The sequence below is a fragment of the Myotis brandtii genome, unplaced genomic scaffold (genome assembly GCF_000412655.1).
Source record: "Myotis brandtii unplaced genomic scaffold, ASM41265v1 scaffold259, whole genome shotgun sequence".
NCBI lineage: Eukaryota > Metazoa > Chordata > Mammalia > Chiroptera > Vespertilionidae > Myotis > Myotis brandtii.
Window position 1 is genome coordinate 2,258,425 of NW_005359840.1, and position 24,011 is coordinate 2,282,435.

A 24,011-nucleotide genomic window follows, 5' to 3' on the forward strand; every position below is an offset into this window, starting at 1 on the left:
TGTCTTAAATCTTAAATCAGGATCATGTGGCAATCTGTCAGATCACCTAACTAAAGTCAATTTGTTAGAGTCATGACTACAAAACTTCTTACCTTAGAAAGTCAGCCCTTTAGTGTCACTAACGAGAGAGATACCTAGCTCTGGGTATTTATGGTAGATCACAAGATCATTAATTGCTGTGGTACAGGAACTAACATTCCACCTGGTAATCAGTCTGTAAGCAAAGTTTATGTTAGTAGTGTAGGATATAAGCCCACTTCTATCACAAAAATGTAGGGGCAAGGGAATTGACATTTAAGGTTTTATTACATGGCATTAAAATATCACAGGATATCTGAATGCATCAGAAGAGTCACATGGATAATATATCTAAACCTCATCAAAAACCATTTTCCAGAGAGTTAAAGCAACATTCTAAAAAAAAAACAAAAAACAACAGTCTGGAAAACTACAGTTTAGGAAGTTGAGCTTTGATAGAGAAAGGAGGGGACTAGGAAGATGAACTGATTTGGGGAATTGGTTATAATTCTGAATCTTTCCCTTTCATTTCATAAAACTATCCTGTTAGCCATGGACAAGATGCCAAGACCTGTATGCTTCAGGATGAAATTCTCATCAAGTTTCTCCCTAGAGATGGACTTGCCACCTTTGCCATTATGGTGTGTGAAGTCACCACCCTGGCAGATACATCCTGGAATAATTCTGTAAAAGCAGAACCTTTATAACCAAATCCTTTCTCCACAGTGCTCAGAGCATGAACGTTTTGTCATCTTTGGAACTTTGTCTGCAGAAAGCTCCAAGGAGATGTGGCCTTAGATGGCGAGGTGGAAGAACACAGTGGGGTTGACCATGGCTGGGTGTGGGTGGCTCCAGGGCCTGTCTTTTCATTTTCTTGATGGCACCCTTTGAAGTACATGTTTTTAATTTATGAAGTCCAAAGGATGTAGTTGTTGCTGCTCATGCTTTTGGTGTCATAGCTAAGAATCATTTGCCAAATCCAAGGTGATGCAAATATATTTTTTAAGAGTTTTATTGTTTTAGCTTTCACATTTAGGTCTTTGATCCATTTTGAATTTTATAATCCAGTTTTTTGTGCCTAAATTGCAAGATATGGATGTGGACGACATGTGGTTTCAACAAGACGGTGCCACATGCCATACAGCCCGAGAAACAATTAAATTACTGCATGAGTCATTTCCTTGTCATGTAATTTCCCGTTTTGGTGATCAGAATTGGCTGCCCAGATCATGTGATTTAACGCCGTTGGACTTTTTTCTTTGGGGTTTTTTGTAGTCTAAGGTTTATGCCAACAAGCCCACGACTACCCACGCCTTGAAGGAGAAAATTGAGCGCCGTATCAATGAAATTCAGCCACATTTGTGCAAAATGGTCATGGAAAATTTCAACAAAAGAGTGCGTATGTTCCAGCAAAGCCATGGAGGCCATTTACCAGATATGCTATTCCATACATAACCCTATACTGTATACTTTATGAATCAATAAAAAATTTATAATTTTTAATTATAAACCTGTGTTTTCTATCAACATTACTTCTTGCGTGAATTTTGGGACACCCTTATTAGCTGTATGTTTTTTTGTAGACACTCCTTAGGAGGTTGAAGAAGTCACTTTCTATTTCTAGTTTACTGAGTGTTTTATCATGAAGGGCTGGGATTTGTCAAGTGCTTTTTATTTTTTAATTCCTTTGATATGAAATATTCCATTAATTGATTTTTAGATATTAAACCAACCTTACAAATCTGGGATAAACCCCAGTTGGTCATGATGTATAATTCTTTTTATATGTTGTTGGATGTCTTTGCTGGTATTTTGTAGAGCAGTGATTTTCAACTGGTGTGCAAAATAATTTTTAAAACATACACTACCTATTTAGTCAGGGGCACTGATCTCTTTTCCTTTAGATTATTAAATTAAAAAATGACAATAGCCAACACAACAATAGTGCCCTCCCCTGCTGGCCTGATCGCCCCCACCTGCCCTCCCCTGCAGGCCCAGTCACCCCCAACTGTCCTCCCCTACAGGCCTGGTCCCCACTAACTGCCCTCCCCTCAAGGCCTGGTCCCCTCCAACTGCCCTCCCTTGCAGGCCTGGTCATCCCCAACTGCCCTCCCCTGCAGGCCTGGTCCCCCCCAACTATTTTTGTCACATCATTAAAATGTATATTTTATGGCATGCTGCAGAATTTTAGTTATTAGTTTATGTGTGCCATGAGATGAAAAAGGTTGTAAATCGCTGCTGAAGATTTTTGTGTTCATATCCATAAAATATACTAATCTTTCCTTTTTATTTTCTTGTGATATCTTTTTTAAAAATATATTTTTATTGATTTCAGAGAGGAAGGGAGAGGGAAAGATAGAAACCTCAATGATGAGAATCATTGATCAGATGCCTCCTGCACACCCCACACTGGGGATCGAGGCCGCAACCTGGGCATGTGCCCTGATGGGGAATCGGCCATGACCTCCTGGTTCATAGGTCGACTCTCAACCACTGAGCCATGCTGGCTGGGCTCTTGTGATATATTTTGCCTGGTTTGGCTATCATGGTAACCCTGGCCTCATAAAGTGAGTTGGGAAGTTCCCCCCCTTTTCTATTTTTTTCAAAGAGTTCATGAAGAATTATTATTAATTCTCTTTTAACTGTTTGGTAGAATTCAGCAGTCAAACCATCTAAGACTGCAATTTCATTTCCCCCCCTAAAATCCAACTGTTTCATTTTTTAGAAAGGAAGGGAGGGAGGAGAGAGAGAAAGTAAAGGAGAATATTATCCTGGAGCATATTCCATGTACATTTAGAGAGAGAGAGAGAGAGAGAGAGAGAGAGAGAGAGAGGGGAGGAGGAGGAATAGGAACCACCAAACAAACAAACAAAAGCAAACAAACAAAAAACAAGGCAGCTTCGTGGTTCCTGCAAGGTGCTGGGCAGGCCTCTCTATCCTGGCTCATCTGCAGTTCATTGGAACACATCACTAGGTGTAGGAGGCACTAACAAAGTAAAGTGAAGTCAGCTAGACCCAGTAGTCTAGGCGTATAGTGCAGGGTGAGGTCTGCAGCTCACCGCCCAGCCCCAGGGTTGCAAAGTCAACAGGAGGTTGTGTCCCATCATGGGGTAGGGGGAGGCATGGATTCCAGTTCCTGCTGTCCTGAGGGTTCTTCAGGACCCCTCAGCTTCCTTAGGGGCAGACAGCATAAAGGGTATTGGAGGTGGCCATCCTGGACAGTGGCCAGCAGTTGTAAGAAAGCCTAGGGAGGACCTGGGCGGTGGCACTTGGCCAGGGCTCTTGGAGATGGGCTAAGGGCACTCACCCTCAGTGCTGCGTACAGGCCAATAGCCTGCGGATCTCGCTGTGAGTGACATGGAGGCTGTGCTGGCCCAGTGCTCCACCCTTGATTTGGTGCTCAGCTGGGCCAACTGGGTGCCATTCATGCACACAGCCGTGGGCAGGCTGCAGCTCTGTCTGTTCTGACTGGCCTCTGCTTCTGGGTCTGGGCACCTTGTCTGGGTCTGGGCACCATGAAGTCCTGATGTAGATGTTGCTGTGCTCAATGTTGGAGAGGTCCTCCTCCACATTGGCGCAGCTGTGGAAATCCTCCAGGAGGCCACCATAGCCATGCTGCGCCATCGGTCCTTGCAGTCCTGCTCGGTGGGATAGGCATCAGGTCCTCGGCCCGCAGCTAGAACCAGCTATGCTGCCTGATCTATTATGGAAAACGGCTTGGCAAGTTCATATTACAGCATCCCTTTCAGCAGGTACAATAGTGGGGCTGCAGTCACCTGCGGTCGTGTAGTACCCTTTCCTGATGTTCTTAAATAAATTATAGGTGTTGTCCCCATTGAAGGGGTAAAGGCCCATCATGATGTTGTAGAATGTGAGCCCAGCTGAACAGAAAAGATGTTCACCTTCAAGTCAGAGAAGGTGTCCTGGGGGTTGGCTACCTGAGGCGGCTAGAATGCTCCAGAGCCCTGACTGGTGGGACTGGACTTTTCTTTGTGGGTAGTTCATTAACTAATTCAGTTTCATCACTTGTTATAGGTCTAGTCTTATTGTCTAGAGTCAATTTTATCACTTGTATGTTTCTAGGAATTTGCCCATTTGATCTGAGCTATCTAATTTAATATATAATTGTTCATAATCTTCCTTCATACCCTTTTTATATATATAATTTGACAAGTGATGTCCTCTTTTAAATTCTAGTTCTAGTAATTTGACTTCTCTTTAAAAAATAGTTTTATTGATTTCAGAGAGGAAGGGAGAAGAAGAGATAGAAACATTAATGATGAGAGAATCATTGTTCAGCTACCTCCTGCACGCCCCCTACTGGGAATCAAGCCTGCAACCTGGGCATGTGCCCTGACCGGAATCAAACCATGACCTCCTGGTTCAAAGGTCAATGCTCAACCACTGAGCCATGATGGCTGGGCTTGACTCCTCTCTTGTCTTTCCTTGGTCATACTAATTAACTGTTAATCAATTTTGTTGCTCTTTCAAAGAAACAACTTTTGGTTTCAATGATTCTATTTCTTTCCTATTTTCTATATCACTGATCTAATCTTCATTATTTCCTTCCTTCTCCTGGCTTTGAATGTAGTATGTTCTCCTTTTTCCAGTGTCATTAGACAGAAGACTAGGCTATTGATTTAAAATCTTACCTTCTTTTTTAATATAGGCATTAACAAATAACAGGTAGTGCTTTAGATGCATCCCATACATTTTAGTATGTTGTGTGTTCATTTCTGTTCATCTGAAAGTATTTCCTGGTTTCCCTTCATATGTGTCTTCTTTGATCCATAGGAATTTTAAGAGTGTTTTGTTTAATTTCCACATATTTGTGAGTTTCCCAATTTTTTTTTAACCATACTAATTTTGAATTTCATTCCATTGTAGTGGGAGAACATACTTTGTATTATTTGTATCCTTTTTAATTTATTGAGATTTGCTTTATGGCCTAGCATTTGGTCTATCCTGGAGCATAGTCCATGTACATTTGAGAAAAATAATATAGTATATTTTATTGTCTGGGGCAAAATGTTCTATAATGTCTGTTAGGTCAAGTTGTTTTACAGTGTTGTTCAAATCTTCTATTTCTTATTGATATTCTCCCCAGTAGCTCTATACATCATTGATAATGTGTTATTGAAGTCTCTATTATTCTTAAATTGTCTATTTTCCTCTTCACTTCTATCAGTTTTTGCTTTATTTCAGTGCCCTATTATTAGGTGCATATGTTTATAGTTGTTATGTGTTCCTAATTAATTGATCCTTTTATCATTATAAAATGTCCCTCTTTTTCTCCAGTACCAATTTTCTGCTTTTAGTATATTGTGTTTGATATTTATATAGACAATCTAACTTTCTTGTGGTAGCTGTTTACATGACACATAATTTCCCATCCTTTTATTTTCAATCTATTTGTGTCCTTAAAGTATATCTCCTGAGGACAGCATAGTTTGATTATTTTTTAGTCTATCTTTGACTCTGAATTGGATTGCTAATCCATTCACATTTGGTTATTATTGATATTGTTGGATTTATATCTGCCATTTTACATATTACTTTCTATAAAACATGCCATATTTTGACTTAATTTTTATCTAAACTGATACAAATTTTGGGAGTAAATACAGTAATAAACTATTAGGATTATACATCTTACAAAAATTATGGAAAGTAAATTGGTACTATGTATCAAGTCTCAGTTGGTTAGAGCGTTATTCCAATACACCAAGGATGCAGGTTCGATCTCTGGTCACATACAAGAAACAACCAATGAATGCATAAATAAGTGGAACAACAAATGGATGATATTCTCTCTCTCTCTCTCTCTCTAAAATCAATATATAAAAAATATGCGGTAAAGGCCTTAGGGGGGTGGGTGTGAGAGTAGAGAGTCAATGTAGAAAAAACATCTGTAATACTTTCAACAATAAAGATAAATTTTAAAGATATTTTTAAAAAGTGTTCATACTATTTGATATTGTAATTCCATTTCTAAGAATATAGCTGAAAAAAGTAGTAAAATATACAGTCAAATGACTCACAAGGGAATTATTTATAATGGTAGTACAATGGGATCAAAATACATTTTTATTAATAGGGTACATAAATAAATTATAGTAATAATTTATAAGATAAAATATAATTCAGCCCAAAAACAAATGTATATGAAGGTATTTTAATACAATAAAATGCTTATAATACTGAATAAGCTAAAAGACACAACTGTATTATAAGTATCCTATATAACAAAAGCCTAATATGTTAAGTGTCCAGTCATCTGTTCAACCAATCAAAGCATAATATGCTAATGATATGCCAAGGCCGCTCAACTGCTCGTTATGACATGCACTGACCACCAGGGGGAAGATGCTCTGACCAGTAGGTTAGCTTGTTGCTGGGGTCTGGCCCATCGGGACTGAGCAAGATGGGCCAGACACACCCTGGAGCCCTCCCGCATCCCTCCCTGCCCTGATCGTGCATCAGTGGGGTCCCTTGGCGCCTGGCCTTCCCTCTCGCAATCTGGGATCCCTCAGGGGATGTCGGAGAGCTGGTTTTGGCCCCATCCCGCAGGCCAGGCCGAGGGACCCCACTGGTGTTTGAATTCGTGCACTGGGCCTCTAGCGTAATATAAAGAAGAGAGAAAATACACCACCAGAATTTTAACATCTATCTTCAGATCATTTTTATACCTTTCTTTATATACATTTCCTTTTCTATAATTAGCATGCCATAATTAATGATTAAATGTTTTGAGACATTAAAAATGTATGATTACAGAGCTATGTTTACAAAATTCTAATTTCAGATACCATACTAATACCATGACTTATAGGTTATTAGTTCTTTCATCCCATTAGCATCAAGATAACTATAATATGTGAGGTAGTATGCTAGGAAGTGAAGAAAATAAAAAAATAAAACGATAATTCTTAAGTGGTTTAAATTTTATTAGAAGGCACCCTGGCAGCATGCTCATGGTTAGAACATTGGCCCATGCACCAAAAGTTTGTGGGTTTGATTCCCTGGCACATGTGAGGTAACCAATCGATGTGTCTCTCTCACATTAATGTCTCTCTCTCTCTCTCTCTCTCTCCTCTTTCTTTCTCTCCTCTCTCTCTCTTCCCCTCTCCCTTCTTCTCATTCTCTCAAAAAAAAAATCAATGGAAAAAATATCCTCAGGTGAGAATTAACAACAACAAAATTTTATTAGAAAGTACAGTCATTTAAGATAATTTCAATGGAAGACAGATATCTTTCGATCAGTGTGTTGTAGAATTTGGAGGCAGAGATTACATCTGGGCTCTGCTATGTAAGACTGATCCTAATATTAGCCTGGACAAAATTATTTCAGCCCCATTACTTTGAGTACTTTCCCAAATAACTGCCTGACTATCCTCCTAATAATGCCACCGACCCTAAGGCCAAGGCAGGTCACTCTAAGAAGCACAGAAAATTTGGATATTAGTCACAGCCCTGTCAAGTGTAGGTGTTCTGCCCTTAAGTAAGCAATTGAAGCTATAAAAAAGGTGGGAAGCTAAAAAAAAGATAGTATTGTAATATATATTACACAATGTTTTTGGATAATAGTATATACATAGCTATTTTACAGATGGGGTTAAGAAGTAGAAGGTGTTATATAATTACTTTCAACAATCATAATTTGAATGTTAATATAATTGCGATAAGAATATTTATCATTTTCTCTGAAAAGAGATGTGAAATGAAACAGTCTAAGTTCTTAGATGGTAAATTGGCTCTGTCAATAAACAGATGAAAAAAAAAACACCTTATGCCAGCATTTTCTATCTTTTATGTAAGTTCAGCAGTTATTCATTCAGTAAAAAATTATTTATTGTCTCCTATATTCCAGGTATTATTCCAGACACTATGAGACATACCAGTGGAGAAGGAAGACTATATCTACAAACTAATATTACAAACTATTGAAACTTGGTCACTCATTTTTCTTCTCTTTTGTTTAAAAAAAATAAGACAATCCATTTAAGTCAAGTAAATGAATCTCTGACCCTTAAAGGAAACAACAGTGTTTTCTAGAGATTTTATTTTTCTCCTCAGAAGATGTAGGCTGGGGCAAAGTGGCACATGCAGGCATGTGTGTCTCCATGTGTGTTATGTACATTTATATGTATGTGGGATGAGAAACTCCCAGATGATACACTTTTTTCCTGTTCTAATCTTACAAATGAGGATATAAGAAATTGAACTGAAAGGCAAGAGAGTCTGCCTAGTAATCTAGGGAATGCCATTATAAATATATTTTTCATTCTTCCTAAGGCTCATATCAGGACAATGTGTTAAAATTATCTTCAGGAATAAACACCTGCCAGGATGGTGTAGCTCAGTGGTTGAGCATCAACCCATGAACCAAGAGGTCACTGGTTTGATTCCCAGTCAGGGCACGTGCCCAAGTTGCAGGCCCAATACCCAATAGGGGTTGTGCAGGGGCAGCCAATTGATGTTTCTAAATCTCTATCTCTCTCCCTTCCTCTCTAAAAAAAATCAATAAAAATTTATTTTTAAAAAAGTAATAACCAAGCTACTATGCATGTTTTGATGTGTTTATTGATTTCTTGACACCTTTTATTAAAAATATTCAGGGTCAAAATAGGAGAAAAGGAAGTTAAGTTACATATATGGGCCTGTAATCTTAAGAGTAAGTCATTTGAACTATGTAACTATCGGTAAAGAAAATAAAAATCTAGATAATCATTCTCTGAGGAGGTATATCTACATGATGCATGATTAGTTGACAATTTAAATATAAACAAACAAAGCTGTCAAACACATCATTTATTATTATAAAATTTTCCACATTAAATTCAGTTCAACTGCTCCATGTATGTGTATAGCCTAGGAAATATTTCTTTTCCCAATTTTACAGATATTAACTCATTTCTAGTATTTACTGTGTTAAAAATTGTTAAAGAAGGAAATTTAGGTGAAATAAACTTTACTTACCACTTCATGAAGTAGACTGTCTGCTTTTGGAGAACTGCAGAATGGGGCACAAGGCAGGAAGCTTTTATGACGAATAAAGAACAAGAAAGAGAAAATAGAAAAGAGCTCATTGGCTGAGGCCACATAGTCAACCTTGTTTGGGATGAAAAGACCAGCATTGCCTTGGCGTTTGGGGATTGGCCGACTGGCTATACTTCATTTCTAGTCAAGCAGAGCATTTACAGGGACATGACAGTTACCTAAGCTTCAGTTTGCTGATATGGCACCCCAGGCAGGAGTGGCTCCATCGTGGGTCTAGCAATTTATTTCAACATTTGTATGGATTGACTAGTTTACGTTCAACCAGAACCATTTTCAGGATCTGAGATTTAGGTCTCAGGGTCAATCCCAGAAAACACCAACCGAGGTGAGAGAAAATAAAGCTGTGGGCATGAACATGCACAAAGACCCTGAAGTAAAAGTGAAAAGGGAAAATGAACACACCAGTGAGGTAATTCAGTGTCGCTGGTTGACTAGAGAAATTGCTCCATGCTGGTGCCCTGACATTACTACATGTATGTACATAGCCACATAGACAAGGTTGTCCTGAGGCTTGGCAGGGCATTCTGTATCCTGCCAGAACACGGGGATATAGGCAATCTTGTGAGGAGCTGCTACAAGGTCATCTCACACTCATTACCCTGTCTCGAGGGAGGTTGCCATGACAGTTTCTCATCTGTCTCCCTCATTCCAGTGAGGTAAGAGGCTTTGTGATTCACCCTCCCCACTCTGAGTCCAGCTTCAAGCTTGAAAGGCTTAGTTGCATTATGGAAATGGTTTATCAGCAACAAAGTGCCCTACCACTTGTGTTGCCAATCATTTGGACACTTGTTCTAATGCCACGCTTGGAACAAAGGATGGGTAGATAACACCATGCTGATCTTGCTTTTGCTCTCCATGTAACTGACAAAACACACTTGGGCTTATTGCTTCTTACTGGCTGAATCTGTCAGTCTGCTGAACAGTGTAACAGCGTGGAGTAGGGGAAGGGGGTTTCAAAGTGGCCAGCCTAGAAAAGCAAACAAGGGCCAAATGAAGAAAAGCTGTTTAGAACAATAGGGAAAAAGAAGAATAAAATTGGAGGCATCACACTACTTAATATCAAACTATTCTACAAGGACATAGTGATCAAAACAGCATGGTACTGGCATAAAAACAGATATGTAGATCAATGGAACAGAATAGAGAACCCAGAAATAAACCCACATCTATATGGCCAATTAATATTTGACAAGGAGGCAAGAACATACATTGGGGTAAAAACAGTTTACCAGGTATTCAATAAATGGTGCTGGCCCGTCTCGCCCAGTCCCACCCCACCGGCCACCTTCTAATTAATTTCCTTTAAATGTGCAGGAGTCATGCACCAGGGCACTAGTTATATATAATAAATATTAATGATATATAATACCTGATATACACATTAGCCATTATATATTTCTAAACTAAGCAAAATACATATTTCTTTCTAAGGAATATGAAAAATGAATTGAAGATGGAATGTTTTTTTTCTATGGGGAGGGGGAGATATTTATAGACATTTCAGAAGTTTTGAGAAATAGTATCCTAGGTTCTAGAAGACTATCTGTCCATTGTTCTATTATGTCTCCAAAACTACATAGATATCAAAACACACTTACCTTCAAATATGAGATATTACAGGTAAAGAAAGCTATAACATAAATTCACTTGCTTTGGGGCATTTTTCATTCTTTTTAAATGTCTGGGGGAAAACTTTTAATTCTTTTAAGAATAAAATATTTTGAAGAACACTGAAAACCTTCCTTCACGAGTCATCTACTAATGCATGGGACAGAGAAGATGGGCTCCACAGTGAGAATGGATGAACTGCATGAAACATAGTGTCATTCCAAAGGTCACTTATGACCCAGCTTCCCTCAAACTTAGTACTGTCAAATTCAGCTGTAGGACACAAGAGAGCCACTTGTACTCTCGTCAATGAATGGCAAGTAGCCCTAGAACAGATTATTAAGGTACTGGGCACTTCACTTACTTTTTGTTCACTGAAGATAGGTGAAGTAAAAAAAGCAGAGTGGCTTTAGCCTCCATGGAAATCAGAATTGCCATTGGTAAACAAGCATTCCAGGAAATCTTCTACAACTCACTTTTAAATAAATTCTCAACAGAGGAAACATAGAACATTCCAAGTGAATAGAGTATTACTTGTGAGACTTAGTCCTATACCAATGCAGAATGCTCTCTGCGTGCAGCACAACCTCAGTGTCACTGATGCTTTTTTATTTTTGAAAATGTTTTTATTGATTTTCTTAGAGAGGAGAGGAGAGGAAAGGAGGGAGGGAGCTAGGGAGAGAGAGGGAAAAAGAGAGGGAGAAATAGGTATCCACAGCCTCCTGCATGCCCCCTACTGGGGATTGAGCCCGCAACCCAGCATGTGCCCTGGCCAGGAATCAAAGCAGCCACCCCTTGGTGCATGGGACAGCACTCAATTAACTGAGCCACACCGCAGGGCGTCACTGATGCTTTTTTAAAAATTGACTTGCAAAATACCTGTACCTGGAATTTACAATTCTTTTGTAGTGAATCGGTTGCAAATAGAAACTCAGTCATCAATTATATTTTGGTCTTACATCACCTAAAATCAGCAAGCAATTTACCTTTTCTTGCCCGAGTTACAAATCTTTAGTTTTTATATAGCACCTCTTGGTTCCCTAGTCACTGCATATAACACAATCTAGAAGCAAACTGAGAAAGGGCATATAGAAAGAGTATTGAAAATGATACCTGAGCCCTGGTCAGTGTGGCTCAGTTGGTTGAGCACCGTCCCGTGCACCAAAATTCTTGGTGAGGGCACATGTCCAGGTTGCGGGCTCATTCCCCCATGGGGTCGTGTAGGAGGCTGCTCATGGATGTCTTGGTCTCACATCAATGTTTCTCTTTCTCTTCCTTCCCCCTTCTCTCGGAAGGAAGGAAGAAAGGAAGGAAGGAAGGAAGGAAGGAAGGAAGGGAGGGAGGGAGGGAGGGAGGAAATGATACCTGAATTCCAAGGCAAACCCTATGGGATTACTCTGGATCCTCAAGGCTATAGCAGAGTTTAAATGTCCCCATCTGTATGAGAGTTCAAAGCAATTTTAAAGCTACCAATTGATAGCTCTTACAGATCTGTATCTAACCCAGTTTGCCCATTTTCCATCTTTCAGTGTCTTCATATTTCATCAAGAATTGAAAAAAATGGTTTGGAAGACAACTCTCATCTCTGTGTTCCTGGGTTAGTTTTGCATTTTGGGCAAATGGGTAGTTATTTAATTCTTAAAGATGTTGGGGGCAAATAACTGCATTATATAATTCTGAGCTTTCGTAATGGGGGGTCACTGTTATGATTTAAACTGGTCTCGTTGTTATGATTTTTACAAGTACACACTGACACACAAGGTCTGTTTTTATCCTCCACTAAACTGGATCTACACAGCCACAATTACCAAAGTCATTCAGGCCAAAAATGTGCTTTTGCCTGAATTACCAAGATGATTACACCTACTCTAGAGGGGCTGCTGATTGAAAACTGTAAGAGCCTGATTGCAGCAATGCTCTGCATTTCTTTGTCTTCATTTTCTTCCAGGATGTTTGTTCTCAATTTTATAAGACCAAGAAAACATAAGATTCCAGGGCTTTAGTATTGGGAGAAAAACAGAGCGTTTATTTGCAAAGTAGGAGCAACAAAGAGCTGTGAGGACAACAGGGGAGAGGAGAGGAACAATAACTTGGAAGAACTGCTATCTTATTTTAACCCCTGGGAAACTGTGATATTATACTCTACTGTGAAATCTACTGCTCTCTGTTGGGGGAAAAATAGATAATCCAGGAGGAGAAGAGGAGGGGGAAAGGTTTGTATTATTAACAGTTTAAATGCATCATGGTCTCTGTTTAAATACAATCTTGATGAATTGTTCTTAAAAATGGTATTGATCTAGGTAATCAATCTTAGTGCTTTTGTCAAAAAAGATTTTTTCACCAAAACTGCAATATCGATTACTTGCATCAGAACAGAGTTTAAAAGAGGAGAAATTCATTCAAGTCAAAGCTATTGCTGATGCCCCTAAAAATACCAGAGTTGCACATCGACCCCCACTAAAAAAAAAAGCTGATTTCAGGAGCAGTCACCAGTGGGTCTTTGCTTCATTCCCTATCTGTCCTCTGACAACTGTTGTTAATCTTGTAGCCTCATGCTCCCTACCTCTCACGTAACAGGCCATGCAGCAGTAATTGAGCTCTCACCCTGCAAAACAAAGGCAAAAGCAAAAAAAATTTACAAAGGTGTTTAATGGTTAAAATAAAGGCCTCTCAACCCACCCCAGGTTCATTGAAGATAAACTGTCAATCTAACTGAAGTCTTGGGATTTCAAAACCTTGAGTGATTCTTGCATTAGCATAAAATCCCAGAAAAGCAGAGAAAGCATTTAAATTCTACATACTGTATTCAATCTTTTGAAAGATTTATTTGGTCGGTGAAGAATGAATATAGCAATCCTGGTGGGCCTGTATTTCTGACAGAAACACGTTACAAGTTCTCTACATATATGCCTTGCAGTAAGCACAATAGTGCACCCACCAGCACTAAAATGATCATTGCTATTTATAAAAATAAGTTGACTCACTACCCTAAAATTAACTCAGAAAAACACTTCTAAGTGCTTGGGTCATCATAGGGATTCCAGAAAGGTGGATTCGACTGATACAATTTTAGTTAGTCACCTGGAGGGACACTCTACATGGACAAGAGATCTAATACTCTACCAGGGGTCACCTTCCGGTCCTATGTCATGCAGCAGGAGCATGGCCATTCAATGCCTTCTCTAGGCCAACAGTCTATCACAGACCTACAGAAGAACAGCCGAAATGCAAAGAACAGGCATGGAAATGTAAAGAATGAATACGTTTATAAGCACACATCACTATATCACAAAGAGAAATAATCAAATGGCATACAAATATTCATTCTGAGAATAAAGTCATAATTTTACCTTGACTTTTTAAAAAGAGACAAGCACTACTGAACCTCACACCCAAAGCAGATTAAGTAAATTGTTAGATATTTTTGGCTCTTTCAGAAAAAGATATTATTCTTAAACAAAAAGCAAGATGAAATTAAAATGTCATTCTAAAACTACTCAATAAAGAACATACTTTAAAAATTACTAAAGCATGGCCCTAGCCAGTTTGGCTCAGTAGATAGAGCATTGGCCTGCGGACTAAAGGGTCCTGGGGTTGATTCTGGTCAAGGGCACATACTGTGGTTGCAGGCTCCTCCCCAGCCCGGGCCCTGGTCTGGGCGCGTGCAGGAGGCAACCAATTGATGTGTTTCTCTCACATCGATGTTTCTCTCTGTCTTTCCCTCTCTCTTCCACTGATCAGTGGAAAAATATCCTCGGGTGAGGATTAGCCAAAAAAAAAAAACAATTACTAAAGCATGAAAGAGTAGTATGGAATGGGGGAAAAGATAGCTTACATTGGTGTAACGGGGCAACCATTACCTCAACCAGGTGATTAAGATGATCATTAGTGCCCAGCTGGTTTTGCTCAGTGGATAGAGCATCAGCCCATGGACTGAAGGATTTTGGGTTCAATTCTGGTCAAGGGCACATACCTAGGTTGCAGGCTCGATCCCTGATCCCATCAGGGTGCATGCAGGAGGCAATCAATCGATGTGTCTCTCTCACATCAATGTTTCTCTTTCTGTGTGTCTCCCCCTTGCTTCCACTCTCTCTAAAAAGCAATGGAAAAAATATCCTCCAGTGAGGATTAACAAAACAAAATAAAAAACCAACAAAAAAAATGATCATTAGTGACAAGTCACACTGACTGCATTGTACCCATGCTCTGATGTGTGATGAGAATGGCACTTCTCCTATGTTTTTTCCTCCCAAGGGCCCATAACACAGGTCTAACCATGAAAAAAAAAACATTGGAAACATCCAAATTGAGGGATCTTTCACAAAATACCTAACCAGTAGCAGTACTCCTCACAACTGTCAAGGTTATCAAATCAAAGAAAGTCTGAGAGACTGTCACAGCCCAGAGGAAACTAGAAGACATGATGAGTAAATGTAACAGAAAAAAGACATCAGGAAAAAACAAGTGAAACCTGAGTAAATTATGGAGTTTAGTTAATATAGTAATGTACATATGTTGGCTCCTCGGTTATGACAAATGTATCATAGTGCTATAAAATGTTAACATCTTACAGGGTGGAACGAAGTGTTGGGTATTTGGAAACTCTACTATCTTGGAGAGTTTTCTGAAAATCTATTATTCTAAAATTAAAAATTTGATTGAAAAAATAAAACCAACTAATTCTGTTTGAAAGAAACTAAATTATGAAATCTTAACACTCTTTTATATCACCTTTCTGAATCAAAACATGTTTGAAGTGGGATCTTTACAATGACCAGTTATCTTAACTCTCACCTTCTAAATTCCACATTATGACTAGATATTAGATTCCACAGTTTGGCTATTTTGTGGCTCCATTGTTTGATCAGCAGATATGTATATGTCAGACTGTAACACTATAGGTATATTTTCTTCAGAAATTCTCCTGGAATACAGATGAACCTAGCAGACATCTAATTCAAAACAAACCAAGACAGAAACCTGATTCAGGAAAATTCTTCCTTCTTCCTTAAAGTGAAGAAAAATCAGCTCTCTTTCTGCATCCTACTCACCTCCTTAGAATTAGACATTGGGAAGCTGAAAAGTTTCTGTCCTGAGGCTTCAGGGGGTTTACTATTGAACCTCAGCAAACAAAGTGAGTAGAAGTGGGCAATTCAATAAATTATTTGGCATCCAATTTAGGTATTATTTTACACGTATTGCTCTGTTAATAGAAAACTAAACTAGGGGTGTTTTTTTTCTTGTTTTCTGTTGCCATAGGTGATGATTTCTGAACTTCTAACTGTTTGAGGAAAATAGTTTTCTATATATATATTCTTCAAAACTCTTTAAGTGCTCACAAAATCATCTGAGAGGATTTTGCTGCTGCTGGGTGCACTCTTGTGCTCAAAATCCAGTAACTACAAAAATGCTACAATGAAGTCAGAAAAAATGTACCTCCACTAGGGCAGACTCAGAACCTCCATTCCAAAAGATTACTGAACTCGACTGACAGTAAGGTGGAGTAACAAAATACCAGATTATTTTGCAATATTTATATTAGGCTTTTTAAAATGGTTACTGAATAATTCCAAATTCATCTTTCACCTTAGAACTGTGATTTCAAAATCAGTTGTTCAGGAGTGAATATCTAAAATTTCAATAACAACAACAACAAAAAAACACACAAACAAAAACCCTCATACTACTCAACACCAAAAAGACAAATAATCCAATTAAAAATGGGAAGAAGACCTGAATAGACACTTTTCCAAAGAGGACAAAGAAATGACTAATAGACATATGAAAAGATGCTCAATGTCACTAATCATCAGAGAAATACAAATTAAAACCACAATGAAATGGCACCTCTTACCTATCAGAATGACTATCATTAATAGACAAGTGTTGCCAGGGATGTGGACAAAAGAGAACCCTTGTGCACTGCTGGTGGGAATGCAGACTGGTGCAGCCACTGTGGAAAGTAATATGGAGGTTCCTCAAACACTTAAAAATGGAACTGCTTAATGACCCAGTGATTCCACTTCTGGGATTTAACCACAGAAATCCAAACCACTAATTTGAAAAAATATGTGCATCCCTATGTTCATTGCAGTGTTATTTACAATAGCCAAGCTATGGAAGCAACCCAAGTGCCCATCAATAGACGAGTGCATAAAAATGTTGTTGTATGTATATACAATGGAATATTACTCAGTCATAAAAAAAGAATGTCTTGACCATTTGCTACAGAATGAATGAAACTAGATGGTATTATGCTCTGTGAAATCAGTTAGAGAAAGACAAATACCACATGAATTTACTTATACATGGAAACTAAAGAACAAAATAAATGAACAAACAAAAATGAAACAGACTCATAGACACAGAGAGCAAACTGGTGGTTGGAAAGGGATTGGGGACTGGGTGAAAAAGGTAAAGGGATTAAGAAGTACAAATTGGTAGTGACAAAATAGTCACAGAGATGTAGTAAAGCATAGAGAATATAGTCAATAATATTGTCATGACCAAGAATGGCGCCAATTGGGATACTGGAAATATTAAGGGGAACACTATGTAAAGTATATTATTGTCTAACCACTAGCATGTACACCTGAAACTAATCTATAATAATAAAAGCATGATATGGGAATTAGACCGGACGTCCTTCCGGATGTTCTTCCTTCCGGACAAAGCCCCGGTGGGCTGAGGCTGAGGCAGAGGTGGCTGCCGTGGCAGCGGGGGCCAAGGCCCTCGCACAAATTTCGTGCATTGGGCCTCTAGTACAAAATAAAACTTAAAGAAAAGAAATTTTAAAAATCACTTGTTCAGTTTGTCAAAAATTGAGTTTATACACTTACCTTATGGGTACTATATATTTTTCTGTATTTATATTACACTTCAAAAGTTATTAAAAATTTTTTACAAGTCGGCTTATGATCAAGATGGCATCAGAGGTAAATACAGAACTCAGAAGCTTCCACAATTACATCAAAAATATAGCTAAACTACAGAACCATCATTCAGAACCACCTGAAATCTGGCTGACGAAAGTCCTATAACTAAGGACATTTATAAAGAAGACACTATTTTATAAATCCAGACTGGTAGGAGAGGTAGAGACACTGAATGGGCTGGTTCTATACCAGCCGTGGGCAAACTACGGCCCGCGGGCCGGATCCGGCCCGTTTGAAATGAATAAAACTAAAAAAAAAAAAAAAGACCGTACCCTTTTATGTAATGATGTTTACTTTGAATTTATATTAGTTCACACAAACACTCCATCCATGCTTTTGTTCCGGCCCTCCGGTCCAGTTTAAGAACCCATTGTGGCCCTCAAGTCAAAAAGTTTGCCCACCCCTGTTCTATACCCATGTGTGGTGGTGAATAGGAAGGACTACCTCAGCTGAGTAGGTCTTTACTGAGAGCCAGGGGTTCCAGCTCTACACTAGCCCCCCAGCCCAGGGTTCCAGTGCTAAGAAGAGATGTCCCATAACTTCTGGCTTTGAAACCCAGCAGAGATTGTGGCTGAATGAAATGGATGGTGGGGGATGGGGGGCGGGGGATGAGGACTCCTGGATTCCCAGTCATTTCTTTTAAAGGGCCAGCATAGCAACTTACTAGGATTCACTCACTTTGAGCTCAGGAGCTGGGACAGCAGCTCAAAATGCATCTTGGACACACGAGGGAAACCTAAATTGAATGGCATCAGGGCGAGGGCTGGAGGAACAAGTTGCTCCTAGGCAGAGGGGCTGGTAGAGACCATGGCTCCTTGCTGAGTTCTCTACCCCCATTCCACCTGTAAAGCAGGCAGGCAGGCACCATATCTGAGTCTCCATCAACCTGACTAACACTGATGGCCCACTCTGGTGATTCCCAAACACCCCACGACAGCCAACTTGAGTGCCCACCCAAGCTGTTTCCAGCGTTTCTTCCATACAATTACCTATCTTGGCTCATCTCTTAAAAAAGCAACATTGGGCATCAACTTGCCCTGTACCACTTTTAAGAGGCCCCATGCTCAGCACTAGCAGCAGCTTGGCCTTTCCCAGACACTTCCAAGCCCAGCACAAGTAGAAGCCATCTGCAGACCATTTTAAAGCTCCTGTCAGATGGCACAGGGGAGAGCATAGGCAGCAGCTGGCCTTGGCCTGCACCTCTCAGGAGGCCCCAGAGCCAGAACAGCCGATGGACAGCTTCAGACCACACCAAAATAGTACCCAACCACCAGTGACACACTCAAGGGGTGGGTTCAGCTAAAGCCAGTTCTGCCCCATGCGGTTGGCACCTACACAGAAGATCCTCCATGGTGGTCAGGACCAGTCCTGGCAGCCTATTGGCCTAGGGGAAAATCTCTCCCATTTACCAAGGTTCAATTACAACAGCAGGGTGCACAGAGCCCACATGGAGGGTGCACCTGGAGGGCACAGCTTACGTGAATCAGGAGGATGCTCCACAGGGTCATATAGGACATCTACTACATTAAGCTACTCCACCAAGAATGGGGGACATTGCAGCTCTACATAATACAAATTGGTAGTTACAGGACAGTCATGGGGATGTAAAGTACAGCATAGGGAATATAGTGAATAATATTCTAAGAACTATATATGGTGTCAAGATAGGTACTAGATTTATTGGGTGACCATTTTGTGAATTATATAAATGTCTAATCACGTGGTTATACATCTGAAGCTAATATAATATTGCATGTTGACTGTAATTGAAAAATAAAAATTTTAGAAAGTCAACTACTCTATTCCATAGTATACACAGAGATAAATGTTTTAAAGCTTCACAACTCTTGTATTTCAACACAAATTCCCATTACACTCTTCCAGTTGGACAAGGACACTTCAGAGTATGTATGTGCCATCTCTATAAACAACATATATTTCCTTCTACAACATAGATCAAATGTGAGGTATTTGGAGCTGTTTTCTAAGTGAGTCTAGAGAACTTAAACGAATTCCATGTATCTAAAAGCAAAATTGTGTGTATTTATATGTAAAATCTTCCAAATAGATTATGAAAATGTAATAAAAATTATCTTATGATAGAATCAAAGGTTGCTTTTTAACATTAATTGATGTTAAAATCTTCCTTTAATAGTTCTAGGGTTAAAACACAAACACATGAAGAAAATTACAACAATATATTTATACACAAGAATGTAAATATAATTCAGGATGTTCAAAAAAGGATAGCTAATTCAAGAAGAACTGGAATTCATTTCAATTTTAAGTGTAAACTCTCCAATGTTTAATTTTCTATGATGATTATATCATAGTTCAATATTTATTTTTGTAACCATTCCAATATAATGAACTATTTAATTCTCACTTAATACTATTTTCACTTGGGGAGCCCTGGCATGTTTTAACACTGACATGTTTGCTTTGTTTTTAAAAGCAGGTTTATTAAAGTATAATTTACATGTCACATAACCATTTATGTGTATAACTTGATGACTTTAGCAAGTTTACAGAATTATGCAAGCATCTCATAATCTAATTCTGGAACAATGCAACATCCCTCCAAAATTCCTCATGCTCATTTGCAGTCACTTCCTGTTCCCAGACCATCAGAAGAAACCAGTATTCTATTTTTTGTCTCTATAGATTTCCTTTTTATTTCATATGAATTAAATAATACAATATGTGTGATTTTATATCTGATTTCTCACACTTAATACTGTTTTTGAGACTCACTTATGTAGCAGTATCATTACTTTGTTCTTTTATATTTCATTATATGAATATACCACATTTATTTATATATGCACAAGTTCATAGACATTTCATGTTGGCCCAAAGCTCCCTTAGGCTTTCCTTCTGCTTTCTAATTTTTTTCTCCAATTACTGTTCAGATTAGGTGTGTTTCTCTGCCTTGTCTTCTAACTCACTAATTCAGTCCTCCACTTCTTCTAGTCTACTGTTGAAACCTTCCATTGTGTTTTTTTTATTGTAGCTATATAATCTTTTTCTTCTTGATTCTTACATAAGTTGTTGATTTCCTCATCCATCAGGTTTATGAACTGTATGACCCTTACTCTGAATTCTTTTTCTGATTTATTGCATGTCTCCATTTCATTTAGTTCCTTTTCTGGCACTTCCACCTTTTCTTTCTTTTGGGGGTTGTTTCATTGTCTAGTCCAGCGGTTCTCAATCTGTGGGTCGTGACCCCATTGGGGGTTGAATGACCCTTTTACAGGGGTCGCCTAAGACCATCAGAAAACACATATATAATTACATATTGTTTTTGTGATTAATCACTATGCTTTAATTATGTTCAATTTGTAACAATGAAAATACATCCTGCATATCAGATATTTACATTATGATTCATAACAGTAGCAACATTACAGTTATGAAGTAGCAACGAAAATAATTTTATGGTTGGGGGTCACCACAACATGAGGAACTGTATTAAAGGGTCGCAGCATTAGGAAGGTTGAGAACCACTGGTCTAGTCATTTTTGCTATCATTAAAGAGTCCAGCTGCCAAGTCACGCAGGGCCTGTGGCCATGGAGGGGGGGGGGGTTGGCGAAGTTCAAAGATATTTTATTTTTTCCACTTTGAACTATTATGAATATTACAGCTATACACATTCAAGTACAAGACATATATTTTCATTTATCTTGGGAAGCTTGTAAGGGTGAATTTGTGAGGTCATAGGTCACATTATAAATATGTTTATCTTTTTAAGAAACAGCTGAACTGACAAATGGAATAGCTGGACAAGCAGGAAGCTGGTCCCTGCTGAGTCAGAGACTAGCATCCTCAGAACATGCTCTTTCCCGCGAGCTTCTCCGTCCTTGCCCCAGTCAGCCTTCAGGACAACTGGACTTTTCTGGAAGCTCAAAAATCTTTAGTGAAAGATGGAGTTGAAAGTGAACCAGAGAGATGGTGGTATGAGAATGATTCAGCCCAATGTTGCTAACTATGAAGATGGAATAAGGAGCCATAAATCAGGGAAAACAGGAGCCTTCTGGAAGCTGGAAAAGGTTAAAGGAAGCAGAGAGCTGGCACAATGGAAATGGCCCTGGTGCCCTATGAGGAGACCGCAGGAATGGGGTTGCAGAAATTCCACAAGCCTCTTGCCACCTCTCCTTCGCAAACCACACCATCCAGATCCGGCAGGACTGGAGGCAACTGGGAGTCGCAGCCGTGGTTTGGGATGTGGTAAGCAAATCCTGGGGGACCTCTGAAAACATCTTCAATTGATTATAAGACTGGTCTTTATTTAAAAAAAATAAAAGAACAGCTTTGTTGAAAAAAAAAAGAAACAGCTGAACTGTTTTCTAAAACAGCTTGCCATTTTACATTCCCATTATTAATATATGAGGGTTGTCTCTCCACAATCCTCACTAACACTTATTATTATAATGTATTTTCATCATAGTCACTCAAATGGCTTTGAAGAAGTATATGATTATGGTTTTAATTTTTATTTTCCTAGTGACTAATGATGCCATGCATCTTTTCATGTACTTATTGGCCATTTCTATATCTTTGATGAAATTTCTATATAATATCTTTCCCCCATTTTTTAGTTGGGCTGTTTTCTTATAATTGAACTATAAATATTTCTTATATACTTGTTTTTCCTTTTTTCATCTTAGGGCTAAATTTTAACAGAATGTGAAAGTTTGAACACTTACAATTTAAACAAATACAACCTAAAAATTACTGATTTGTTAAAAAATGGTTTAATGCAAAAACTAATCTGTAACAAAAACTTGGTATTGTGTGCAAAGTCGCCATTGTTTTTTAGCAAAGTGTACAAAGGTTCCAAAGGGACAAGGCAGCAGGGGAGAGGGGCCCAGACATTTACAACAGCAGGTATTTTCTCTTCCTCTTCTTGACAGGAGGCAGGCACCGAATGGCTCGAATAGCTTCATCAAACACTGTCTTTAGGCATTGCTGTGTGATAGTTGAACACTGCTCATATTTTACAGCACTGATCTCCTTAGATATGGCTAAATCCTCTGAATAGGTGATGGGTGTCAGCTTCTTTTCCTTCAGTTTTTCAATGTTGTCTTTATTATCCCTAAAAAATCAAGCTTAGTCACCACCAGGATGATGGGATTATTGGGACAATGGTGTCACACTTTGGGATACCACTTTGCATGAACATTTTCAAATGATACAGGACTCACAAAAGAAAAGCAAATTAAGTATACATCTGTCTGTGGATAGGACAGGCGACATAGTCTGTCATGATCTTTTCCTCCAGCAGTATTCCATAAGCACAGATTTACCAGTTTTCCACCTACCATAACACTGGCAGAATAGTTGTAAAAGACAGTACAGATTTATTCTCCAGGAAAGGCACTGGTTGTACCACTGATCAGTAGGCAAGTTTTACCTACAGCTCCATCTCCTGCCACCCCACACTTGATGGCTTGCATCTGGGCCACTGTGCATGGCTGTGGGTGGCCAAACGCAGGGCACTGGGGCCACTGTCCACATTGTCTCACCCTCTGCCAAATGGAATCGAAAGCCCAGCAGCTACCACCTAAAGATAGATAAAACTGCTTCTTATATACTCTCAATGCAAGTTCACTTTTCAATGTTACATGATTTGAAAATATTCTCCCAATTTATGGACTTTCTTTTCAATTTCTTAATGGTGTCTTTTGAAATGCAAATGACTTAATTCTGATAAAGTCTCATACATCAAAATTTCCCTTTATTACTTCTGCTTTTGATGCCATATCTACACTAATAAAAGACAAAGATGCTAATTGACCGTACCTTTGCTATGTTCCAAGCCACGCCCACTAGCCAATCAGAGGGACTATATGCAAATTAACCCAACCAAGATGGCAGCCGGCAGCCACAGAGCTGGAGCAAGCAGGAGGCTTGGTTGCCCTGGTGATGGAGGAAGCCAAGCTTCCCACCTGCCCTGAGCCGGCTGTGGCCTCCACTCATGGCAACAAAGTTTCAATTATAGAAGACAAATAAATCCCAGACAACTGCTTCCAGCCAGCCTCCACTGGGAGCTTGGGTGGCTGGGGACCGTGGCCAGCCTGCAAACAGCCATCAGCTCCTCACCCAAGCTGGCCACACCCTAATGGGGTGAGGGTCCCCATTGGGGGGCTTAGCCAGCCTGCAAACAACCATCAGCCCCTCACCCAGACTGGCCAGGCACCCCAGCAGGACCCCCCCCCACCCTGAAGGGGCTGTGGCCAGCCTGCAAACAGCCCTCATCCACTCACCCAGGCTGGCCAGGCACCCCAGGGGGGACCCCCACCCTGAAGGGGCTGTGACTAGCCTGCAAACAGCCATCAGCCCCTCACCCAGCCTGGCCAGGCACTCCTATATAATAAAAGGGTAATATG

The 24,011-nt window shown here is 39.4% G+C and overlaps 1 pseudogene; it reads right to left on the reverse strand.

Moving 5' to 3' along the window:
• Positions 1 to 22,497: 22,497 nt before the first annotated feature.
• Positions 22,498 to 23,078, reverse strand: LOC102249033 (annotated as a pseudogene).
• Between the last annotated feature and the right edge of the window lie 933 nt (positions 23,079 to 24,011).